Below are 12317 nucleotides of genomic sequence, written 5' to 3'. Positions count from 1 at the left end.
TTTGCACGCATTCCTTTGATACACACAGAATACGTCTTCCCACACAGTCGCTCGGGTGTTAACGCAGCTTGGTTTTCTTCTGTGCCAGTGGCAGGGAAGAGCTCGCTGTTGACACGGCCACCCAGCAAGGCACGGGCAGGGGCTTACCGTGTCTCCTGGGGCTGCCGTGACCAAGCACCACAGACTTCGGCGAGGCCGAAGCCCCAGAAACGTGTGGCCTCCCGGTTCCGGAGGCCTGGAGGCTGAGCTAGCGGTGGTGTCCCCAGGGTGGGCTCCCGGCCAGGGACATGAGGGAGCGGCCTTCCAGGCCTCTCCCCGGCGCTGGGGGCCCCCGGCGGCGCCTCTCCAGCCTCCGCCTCCGTCATCCCGTGGCCTTGTCCCCGCGGGCCTCTGTGCCTGTCCTCCTCTTTTGACAAGAACACCGGAGATACACAAAGATACACAAAAGCGGGCCTTTGTTCAAGCTGGGAAAAGAGATTTTCTTCAGAAACCCCCGCTCACGGGGGAGAGAGCTGAGCTCCGTTCCCGCCCCAGCAGAGGCGGCATGGCCTTGCGAAGGGAGGATGAGGGAGTCGGGAGGGGGCGAGTGGAGGCTCAGGTGAAAGATGACGGGGCAGCCAGCGTCCGTGCCACGAGGCCAGCCGTGTGTGGGAGCTGCCGGTGCTTACCAAGGTTGGGATTCTTCCCTCCCGTGGAGACTGGGAGACCGGGCCCCGTGCCTCCTGAGGTTTCCATTTCCAAGGAGTGGCTGCGGGGCCCTCGGGAAAGACCCTGGGTTGTGGGTGCTACACAGATGTCTCAAAGGGACAGGCTAAGCCCTTGCTAGTAAATGCTGTAAGAAGGGGAGGTCAGGTGTTGGCCGGAACAGACAGTAAATGCTTTGGACAGCCCTGAGCGTTTCCAGACGGGAACTCACTCAAAAGGGGGCCGGGGCCTCCCAGGGGCGCGGCCTTAGGCTCCCAGAGGCCCCGTGAGGTGGTGGCCGGGTGTCTTCGTGCAGGGGTTTGAGTGGAGCGTGCCTGCCGAGACGTTCTGCAGTTCCTAGCACCATCATTTTCTCCTCCTCAGACCCCTTGGTTCTCCTCCCATGCCCCGGCAGCTGCTTCGCAGGCTCCTTGCTGGTTCCTTTGTCTCCGAGCTGAGTCCTGAATTCTCTTCCTCTCCTTGCTCTGACGCCCCCCCCTTCGTGACGTCGTCCATCTTCAAGGCATTGATGCTGATGACAGATTTCTATCTTCCAGTCCTGATCTGTTCCTTCATGAAAATGAGCCCAGTAGCCCGTCGAAGCCAGAACTGGACTTTTAGCCCTCACCCCCTGCCAACTCTGCCCTTTCCCTTATGCCCAGTTGCTTAAGCCAAAGTGGATTCCTCTTCCTCTCATGATCCAAACTCCTGAGTCCCTTCACCTTTTGCCTAGACTATCACGGCAACCTCATTGCTGCTTTCACAGTGGAGAGCGTGGGCTCCCTGTGATCTACTCTCCACACGGCAGCTGGTGTCATCTGGTAAACCCTTGCTGAAACCCTCCCATGCCCTTCAGTTGCCCTGGAAACCTGAACTCCATCCGCAGCCTGGCTCCCAGAGCCCCCACGCCACTGGCACTCACGTTATGTCCCTCTCCTGCTGGCCCGCTGCACCCAGCCGCACCACATGCTGGCCGTACCACATACACGCTGGCCAATTTTGGCCCTTCCTCGAACACACGGCGCTTGTACCTGTTGTCCCCTCATCTTTGCATGGCCGATTTCTTTTTCTCATTCAGCTCTAAGTTTAAATCTTCAACAGTTCTAAGTGGATCACCTTCTTCACCTTAAAGTCCTCATCCTAAATCACACTGCGCTGTTTTAACTCCCTGCTTGGCAGTCCAAATGGCCTCATTTATTCTGCTTTGTTTTCTCTCTCCTTCCACCAGAGGGAGAGCAGAGGCCTCCTCCAGCTCAGTCAGGCACCATCCCCCGGAACAGCGGTCCCCAACCTTTTTGGCACCGGGGACTGGTTTTGTGGAAGACAAATTTTCCACAGACAGGGGTGGGGTGACGGTTCAGGGATGAAACTGTTCCACTTCAGATCATCAGGCATTAGTTAGATGCTCATAAGGAGCACACAACCTAGATCCCTCATACACGCAGTTCACAATAGGGTTTGCGCTCCTGTGAGAATCTAAGGCTGCCGCTGATCTGACAGGAGGCAGAGCTCAGGCGGTCACGGGAGCAATGGGGAGCGGCTGTACATACAGATGAAGCTTCACTCGTGTGCCCGCCACTTGCCTCCTGCTCTGCAGCCCAGTTCTTAACAGGCCACAGACCCGCATCGGTCCCCGGCCGGGGGGTTGGGGACCTCTGCCCTAGAACGACGCTCAGCACAGCCAGACTCGGTACACATTTCTTGGTGGCCTGAGCTTGTCTTGAAGCTCCATCAGGATTTCTCGGTCAATATTTTTGTAGACCCTACCCTGTCACCGTAAGTGGTGCTTGGTAGAAATGACTGTATTAATGTGATAGAGATAACACGGAAAACCCATGGTAGAGAGCATGGCGACTAACTTGGGGGGACTTCTTTTTGCCTTTTTTTTTTTTCATTTTTGCAGAGATGCAGATATTGTCATATTGCTGGGGCTGGTCTCAAACTCCTGGGTTCAAGCAATCCTCCCGCCTGTGCTTCCCTAAGTGTTGGGATTACAGGCCTGAGCCACTGTGCCCTGCATGGGGGGACTTCTTATAAGCATTTTTATTTATTTATTTGGAATTCGGATGCATAGATCACGTTGACCTGATAATGTATGCGCAAGAGCACAGACTCTGGGGTCTTATGGACAAGCCCCACTCTGCCTCTTGCTTAATCTCTCTGAACCTTAGTTTCCTCATCTGTAAAAAGGGCAGAAATGCCATCCGTGTGCAGCAGAGTACTGATGAAAGGATGGATGCAATGCTCTTACAGCAGTGCCCGACCCAAGGCACAAGGAAAAACCACGAAAGCAATTCCAGTTTACACCACGCCCCAAATTGGATTTTCCATTCGACTATAATTCCTCCCAATAAGGGCTCAAAACGTTGTCTCAGGGAAGTCGATTGGTGGTTGGTTGCCCACGGCTGGAGGAGTTGGGGGAAAATGGGGAGCGACTGCTAATAGAGACAGGGTTTCCTTTTGGGATGTAGAGAATGTCCTGAAGCTGGTCATGCTGATGGTTGCACGTATCTATTAATATACTAAAAGCCATCCAATTGTACACTTTAGACATGTGAATTGTGTAGCGTGTGAATTAAACCTCAAGTTGTTATTTTAAAAATGCTGTCTAGGACACCTGTGCGCCTCCTGTAAGCTCCCATGAAAATGCAAATGAAGCCGGGCACGGTGGCTCACGTCTGTAATCCCAGCACTTTGGGAGGCCAAGGCGGGCGGATCACAAGGTCAGGAGATCGAGACCACGGTGAAACCCCGTCTCTACTAAAAATACAAAAAATTAGCCGGGCGCGGTGGCGGGCGCCTGTAGTCCCAGCTACTCAGGAGGCTGAGGCAGGAGAATGGCGTGAACCCGGGAGGCGGAGCTTGCAGTGAGCCGAGATCGCGCCACTGCACTCCAGCCTGGGCGACAGAGCGAGACTCCGTCTCAAAAAAAAAAAAAAAAGAAAATGCAAATGAAGACACAGAAGAAGATCAACATTGAACATTTACACCATCACCTAAAGCTATGTTTGACAGGTGACCTTTTTTTCCTTCCTTCCTTCCTTTCTTCCTTCTTTCCCTCTTCCTTATTCCTTTCTTCCTTCCTCCCTCCCTTCCTTCCTTCTCTCCTTCCTTTTTTCCTTATTCCTTCCTTCCTTCCTTCCCTCTCCTCCCTCCCTCCCTCCTTCCTTCCTTCCTTACGTTTTTAACAGTAGAGACAGGGTCTCACTGTGTTGCCCAGGCTGGACTTGAACTGCTGGAATCAAGTGATCCTCCCACCTTGGCCTCCCCAAATGCTGGGATTACAGGCTTGAGAACTGGCAGGGAGAATGGGCGACTGACTTTGTCTCGTGAAGCAGAGTGACCCTACTCTGTCCTTTCCTCAGAGACTCAGGGTTGGTACCAACCAGGAAACTAGCAGCTGCTCTTGTACTGGGCCCAGGTTGCTTTCTCTATAGTCATTGAGAGGCAAACCCTCAAACAGAGAGTGTGTCAGCAGGGGGCAGGCAGCTGATGGATGTCATTGTACCCTTGGGGGAAGAGAACTCAGCAGGCAAAGGAAGTGGGGAGATCCAGGGATTCCATCGGTCGCGGTCGCGTTGGTTCTGAGTTTCGCAGGCCTGAGGGGAAGGGGTGGGATTTTCTTTCTGAGTCTAGGAGAGCCAAAGTCGATAAATGTGTGCTATAGCTGGAAATAAGTCTTCTCCCGCACCTAGTGGGCGGTGGCCAGGGTGGTCTGTCTGTCCATCCCCAAAAGCATTGCAAGACCTGCCATCCGTTTCTGGTGATGCTGGCTGGTATTATTGAGACTGATATTTCTGCTGAAAATAACTGCAAATGAAACAGTTTGAGACTGTTCAAAACAACTGAGAACCAGCAAGCGAGCAAAACCTGAGAGGAAGTGGGAATCCAAGAAGAAGTACGCCACTGAAGCTGCTTATTTCCCGAGGACGCTGGGTGACCTGGGCAAACTTGGGTTTTGGTTCTGGAGGCCGTCCAGGCAAGGGAGGCAGCAGGCAAGGACCAAAGCCTTTGTGAAGTGTGGAGAGTTGAAGAGCAGCCCTCACTGCATTAAGGAAACCCCACCCCAGCTCTGCAGACTGCGGGGAAGCAGGAGATGAAAGGAAAGGGAAAACACCCATCTGCAAAGTTGTGGCCAAGGGCCAGGTTCTGTGCAGACTCGCAGTCTAGGTTTTCCTGGTGGGGCCATTCAGTGGCCCTGAAGTCCTAAATTTGGTCTGAGGTGGTCCTGGGCCGACAGTACCCATATTAGTTTCCTAGGGCTGCCATAAGAAACGGTCACAAACTGGGGGGCCAAAAACAACAGAAATGGATTCTCCCGTGGTTCTGGAAGCTACAAGTCTGGAATCCAGCTGTCAGCAGGCTTGGTTCCTACCGGAGGCTTTGTGGGAGAATCTGTTCCATGCCTCTCTCGTAGCTCCGGGTGGTTTCCGGCAATCCTTGGCACTCTCTGTCTTGTAGAGGCACCGCTCCAATCTCTTTGCCTCCTTCTTCGTGGGGTCATCTTCCCAGTGTGTCTACCTCTCTCTCCTATGAGGACACTAGTCATATTTGATTAGCGCCCACCCCAATCTAGTATGACCTTAACTTGATTACATCTGCAAAGACCCTATTTCCAAATCGGGTCACATTCCCAGGCACCCAGGTGTTAGGACTTGAACATCCCTTTTTGGGGGACACAGTTCAACCCACAATGGTTATCCCAATGGATGTGCGGACTTGTGGGAGCCTAGGGTTGAGATGCAGTTCCATAAAAGTTCCTGAACGAGAGCGTGTCCTTTGCAGGAGCATGGATGGAGCTGGAGGCCATTATCCTTAGCAAACTAACGCAGGAACAGAAAACCAAATCCCACATGTTCTCACTTATAAGTGGGAGCTAAATGATGAGAACACACGGACACATAGAGGGGAATGAAGCACACTGGGGCCTTTTGCAGGGCAGAGGTTGGGAGGAGGGAGAGTATGAGGAAAAATGGCTCATGGTTACTAGGCTTAATACCTGGGTGATGAAATAATCTGTGCAACAAACCCCCATGACACACGCTTATCCGTATAACAAACCTGCACATGTACCCCTGAGCTCTTAAAATAAAAAGAGCGATATATTAATATAAGAACTTCAGGAGCACTGGGGAAAGAAGTTCTTAATGATAATGAGCAGTGCACATAAAAACTAAGCACACCCGGGGCAGGAAAGAGACCATGAGACTAAGAGTTCAGATGCTGGAGGCTGGGTGCAGCGGCTCACACCTGTAATCCCAGCACTTTGGGAGGCCGAGGTGGGCAGATCACAAGGTCAGGAGATCTAGACCAGCCTGGCCAATATGGTGAAACCCCGTCTCTACTAAAAATACAAAAATTAGCCAGGCGTGGTGGTGGGCGCCTGTACTCCCAGCTACTCAGGAGGCTGAGGCAGGAGAATCACTTGAACTCGGGAGGTGGAGCTTGCAGTGAGCCGAGATGGCGCCACCGCACTCCAGCCTGGGCGACAGAGTGAGACTCAAAACAGATGCTGGAGCCACCACACAGATGACAGAACAACTGAACTTTAATAAATAAATAAATAAATAATAAAAATAAACCCTTGAGAATATCTGCAGGGAATAGGGAATATATATATATTCAAAAAGTAACAGCTGTCTAACTTCGTATTTGTTCGTTTATTTATTTATTTGAGACAGGGTCTCACTCTGTCACCCAGGCTGGAGGGTAGTGGCACAATCACAGCTCATTGCAGCTTTGACCTCCCGGGCTCAAGCAATCCTCCCGCCTCAGCCTGTCGAGTAGCTGGGATTACAGGCGCGTACCATCACGCCCGGCTAATTTATTTTTATTTTTATTTTTATTTTTTTGCAGAGATGGGGTTTCGCTATGTTGTCTAGGCTGCTCTCGAACTCCTGGGCTCAAGCCATCCTCCCACCTTGGCCTGCCAAAGTGCTGGGATTACAGGCGTGATGAACTCAGTTTATTTTTCTCTTTCTAAAAACTACCTACTTGCTTTCTCTGTGCCCGGAAAAGCCTTCAAAGCAATGCTAATGCGTCGTAGCTGGCACCAAGACTGTGGACTGAAGTGCTCCTGCTGAAGGTAAATTTGAGACATGACCACAGCGTTTGTCAAGAGGACACTGCTGCCAACCAGTTTGAGTTGCCATTGGCTACGAATGGAGCATCAGAAGGAACAATGGCCCTTCCTGCCGGCTGCTCTGCCGGTCTTCCTTCCCGCCTCTCTTCCTCGATCCTGTCCTTCTCCCCATCTTCTTCCAAAAGCCCCTGGGATTGGGGGCCCACTCAAGGCAAGTGTGGAGGGCGGCTGGGGACCAGTGTGAAGCATGATCCTCCACTGAGCGCAGCAGTGTCCTGCACAAGGAAGTTTTGTGGAGTAAGGAAGGGAGTCGGCGAGGGTGACAGTGTCCTGGGGAGGGGTCAGGGGTCCAAGAGAGGAACGTGTGCCAAGTTGGGTGGTGACCTGATGGGCTCAGATGATTGATTGGCTTTGCAGTAAATATATGAATTATGTAGGGACCTGGCTTTCTCACCATTTGGAAAAGGAGTTGCAGATATGAAAAGGGAGAAGGCTTGAATGTGGGTTCGATTTGGAGTTGTTGGTGTGAACTCATTGATCTAGTCTGAATGTTTGTCCCCACCCAAATCTCATGTTAACTTGTAATCCCCAGGGCTGGAGGTGGGGCCTGGTAGGGGGTGTTTGGGTCACGGGGGTGGATCCCTCAGGAATGGCTTAGTGCCGTCTTCGTGATAGTGAGTTCTCGAGAGATCTTGTCATTTTAAAGTGGGTGGCATTCCCCCCTTCCCCCCACACACATTCTCATTCTCTCTCTCTCTCTCCCTCACTCGCTCCTGCTTTCGCCATGAGATACACAAGCTCTCGCTTTGCCTCCCACCACAAGTAGAAGCTTCCCGAGGCCTCTCTAGAAGCCGGGCAGATGCCAGCACTATGCTTCCTGCAGAGCCTGCAGAACCAAGAGCCCAGTAAATCTCTTTTCTGTATAAATTACCCAGTCTCAGGTATTTCTTTATAGCGGCACAAGAGTGGCCTAATACACTTATGGCTTTCAATGTACAGATAGGTATAGAAATAAACATAGCTGTAATGTAGGGCTGTGCGTATGCATATGTCTCAGCTCCATCACTTAGAAGGCCTGGGACCATCTCAATAGCAGTGAGTCGACTTAGCGCCTGGGTCTCGATTTCTAAACAACAGTCTTGATTAAAAAGAACAGAGCTCATTAGAGAAATGACTGATTCCAGGGCCAGGGCAGAGAAAGTCCAAGATTAACTGGATCATCTTGTTGTCCCAGAAAAATAAGGAAGTGCTTAAAGAACAACGGAGACACATTTAGCTGGACTAAGACAGAGAGAGAGAGGACTAACATCAGAAACGAAAGTAGGCACGTTACTACTGACCTTGCAGAAATAAAAGTATGCATGAGAGCACGGAAACATATGACTTCCTTTAACTTCATTCTCCTCCTTTACTTCTGAGTTGGTCAAGAATTAGAAGCAAGAGTTTGGGAACACTTTGCTAAAAGGGTTTCTATTCACTGCTGCAGATATAGCTAAGCTATACATATATAGATATAGATGATAGAGATAGATAGAGATGATAGATAGATAGATAGATAGATAGATAGATAGATAGATAGATAGAGACAGACAGACAGAAGACTGGGTCTCACTTTGTCACCCAAGCTGGAGTGCAGTGGCGTGAACATGGCTTACCGCAGACTTGACTTCCTGGGCTCAATGCCATCTTCCCGCCTCAGCCTCCAGAGTAGCTGGAACCACAGGCGTGCGCCACCACGCCTGGCAAATTTTACAATTTTTTGTAGAGAGTAGGTACAGCCATGTTGCCCCGGCTGCTCTCGAACTCTTGAGCTCAAGCAATCTGCCCAGCTCAGCCTCCCAAATTGTTGGGATTACAGGCGTAAGCCACCATGCCCGGCCAATTGCAGCAATAATATTCTTTTGCAAAAAATTTGTTCACTGTTGGTACCGAAGAGCTGTTGAACATCCTATTACTGGACAGGAAGCATTTGTCATGGTACAGGCCAGGGTTTTCTGCCCCAATCAGGGTCTGATGTTAGGAGGTACGTGGAGAGATGGGTAACCCTAACAGTGTCACCGTTTTCTTACTTTCCCCCAACAACTCATCTCATTTATTCATGTTTGTGTTTTGCAGACAATCGGAAATAACACGTCACAGTTACAAGTGCCATTACATATAGTGGTAGTTTTTCTGATCCTAGACAAAGACCACTTGAGTTTATTACAACCCCTATCAGCCATGGTACTTTGGGACAGTCACTCAGCCTCTCTTAGGTTTAGTTTCCACGTCTATGAATAGGATGACAATCATATTCTGCATGCTTGCTCTGAGGATGGAAAAGACCATTTCCCTTTTTTTAGAGTCAGGGTCTCGCTCTGTCGCCCAGGCTGGTGGGAGTGCAGTAGTGCGATCACGGCTCACTGGAGCCTCGACCTCCTGGACTCAAGTGTTCCTCCCACCTCAGCCTCCCGAGTAGCTGGGACCACAGGCATGAGCCACCGTGTCTGGCGGAAAAGACAGTTTTTATAATGACTTTTATCTCTTTTATTTCTTGACAAAACCATGTTTTTGTTCACTACTTCAAGGTGAATGATGTCCTTCCGGTTCCAAATCTAGTGTCTGATTTGAGTGCTAGCTAGCCACTGGATAGATGCTGGAGGAAAAACAACTGCTCTCTGATTTGATTTTATGCTTAAGCAGATTTTCTGGAAGCTTGCACACCTGTTATCTTTGAAAAAATAAATCGGTTATTGGTTAATTTTTTCCCCAAACAGTGATACAATGAGTTATGATTATAACATGACATACGTGTACCTCAAAATCATTGTGTAGTACAAATCACAAAACTTACAGGAAAAATGGGGTTGGGGCACAATACTCAAAACCTTTGTCAGTGACACATAAAAAAAGAAGATGGGAACCTAGTAACAATGGTAGCACAGTTCTATGCATGTTAAATGGCTAAAAAATACTTAAGTGCTGCAGCAAGTATGGCACCTCACCTTGAATAAGACCTGAAGTTTGCTTGTGGAAATGGCGGTGGAAGGGTTGCAGGCCATGAATTGGTGAAAGGAGGGTGTTCTGAAATTGGACAGAAAGTTGTAACACCAGATGCGGACTAGTGTGGCTTATACTACGTGTGCTGAGCCGAGGGAGTGGAGTAAGGTGGGAATCCCCTGGGAATTTAAGTAAACACTGATCCAAATGTTTGTTTAAAACCAATTCTCTTGTATTCATTACGTTGGCATTTAGGAATGAAGTGATGTTTCCAGGACCTATGTTGATTGAAAGACCAAAGATTTTGTACCTGTTGAGTCTACGTCTTTACAGTACAGTAAATTTGTAAACTCAGAAGAGTTTAAAGATTCAGTCAACAATTGGGTATTTAGCAAGGCACTCTGGGAAACAGAAAAACTATAAGACAGTCTCTGCCTCGGGGCGACCAACTACTTTTTAAAAATTTAACTGGAGTGTATATGAAAGAGGAAATGGAGGCGGCCTGGTGCAGTGTGGCTCACGCCTGTAATCCCCACACTTTGGGAAGCCGAGGTGGGAGGACCGCTTGTGTCCAGGAGTTTGAGACTAGCCTGGGCAACATAGTCAGATGCCATCTCTACAAACCATTTTAAAAAATGAGTCAGGCGTGGAGGTGCGCACCTATAGTCCCAGCTACTTGGGAGGCTGAGGTGGAAAGATGGGTTGAGCACGGGAAGTCAAGGCTGCAGTGAGCCGTGATTGCACCACTGCACTCTGACCTGGGTGACACAGTGAGACCTTGTCTCCAGAAAAAAAACAACAAAAGGAGGAAATGAAAATCTAGAAAAAATATGTGAAATCTTTTCCTATCAGATGTTCCCCCCTAAGCTTTAATGATCCTATTTCAATAAAGGAAATATGGGAGAATATTGATGACTGGCAGCATGTAGTGGTTAAGAGCACCGGACTGGGAGCTGAAGAGTCTGTGATTCCCGAACTCCTGGGCTCAAGCGATCCTCCCACCTCGATCTCCCAAACTATTGGGACTATAGGCATGAGCCAACATGCATGGCCGAGTCTGTGATTCTTTACTGGAATTGAGTGACGTGTGTTTCCTTCTTAAATGACATTGTGAATTTCCAAGATCCTTGAAATCTCTTTGCATCTCTTTCCAATTTGCCATCACTATGCCTGAAGTTCAGCTGAAATGCTTATATTTCAGCTTAGACCATTACCTGTATTCTGATCAAATATGTTATGGCATCGAAGCTAATTTTGAGACATGGTCCCTAGGCCACGGGACCTAATGACCAGAGATGGAAGTCCATGTGCTGCTTCTGTCCCAAGGGAGATGAGTATCTGTTAGGGGCTCACTCGGGACTCTGTGCTGCTACCTGAGTGCGACGCAGATGCTGGAGACTTGAAAAGATATCACTGTAGACCCCAACCCTGTTATAGCTGATGAGGAAAAAAACTGAGACCATGTATTATTGCCCCCACAAAATGCATGTATTATATTGATAAGATGTGAACAATATATTATTCCTCACTATTCTGCAAGTTGCCTTTCCATTTTGTTGATCGTTACTGAATTCTTCCACCCTCAAAAAGGATTATATGAGAAGATTGTGAACAATTGTTTGCCAACACATTAGATAACCTAGATGAAGTGGACAAATTCCTAGAAATGTACAAACTATGAAAACTGACTCAGGAAGAAACAGATTTCATTTCCTTCAGATCTATACCCAGAAGTGGATAGCTGGATCATATGGTAGTTCTATTTTTAATTTTTTGATGGACATTCACAGGCCTGGAGGCCAAAGAGGCAAGAAAGGATTTTTGGACCCGGCCCAGGACCCTGCTGGCCTGCGCACCCTCGGGACACTGCTATCTGTGCCCCAGCTGCTCCAGCTTCAGCCATGTCTAAAAGGGCCCCAGATACACTTCCGGCTGCTGCTCCAGAGGGTGCAAGCTGTAAGCCTTGGTGGCTTCCATGTGGTGTTAAGCCTGCGGGTATGCAGAGGGCAAAAGTTGAGGCTTGGGAACCTCTGTGTACATTCAGAGGATGTATGGAAACACCTGAATGTCCAGGCAGAAGTCTGCTGCAGGGACGGAGCCCTCCTGGGGAAACTCAACTAGGGTAGTGCAGAAGGGAAACCTGGGGTTGGAGTCCCCACACAGAGTCCCCCCTGGGGCACTGCCTGGTGGAGCTGTGAGAAGGGGGCCACCGTCCTCCAGACCCCAGAATCGTAGATCCACCGGCAACTTGCATTATACTCCTGGAAAAGCTGCAGACACTCAACACCAGCCCAGGAAAGCAGCCGAGGGGGCTGTACCCTGCAGAGCCACAGAAGCGGAGGTGCCCAAGGCCTTGGGAGCCCACCCCTTGCATCAGTGTGGCCTGGATGTAAGACATGGAGTCAAAGGAGGTTATTTTGGAGCTTTAAGAATTAATGACGATTTTCTGCTGTGCCCGCCCACACATGTAGTTTCCTCCGCACATGCGTGCCTTCCCTCCTTCCGGCCTTCAGGGTCCATGGCCACCATGGCGTATTAGGGGTAGCAGTGCCTGTGGCAGCATTGGCCTTTG

The sequence above is a fragment of the Macaca mulatta genome, chromosome X (genome assembly GCF_049350105.2).
Source record: "Macaca mulatta isolate MMU2019108-1 chromosome X, T2T-MMU8v2.0, whole genome shotgun sequence".
Classification (NCBI taxonomy): Eukaryota; Metazoa; Chordata; class Mammalia; order Primates; family Cercopithecidae; genus Macaca; species Macaca mulatta.
This window is presented reverse-complemented; position numbering follows the sequence as displayed.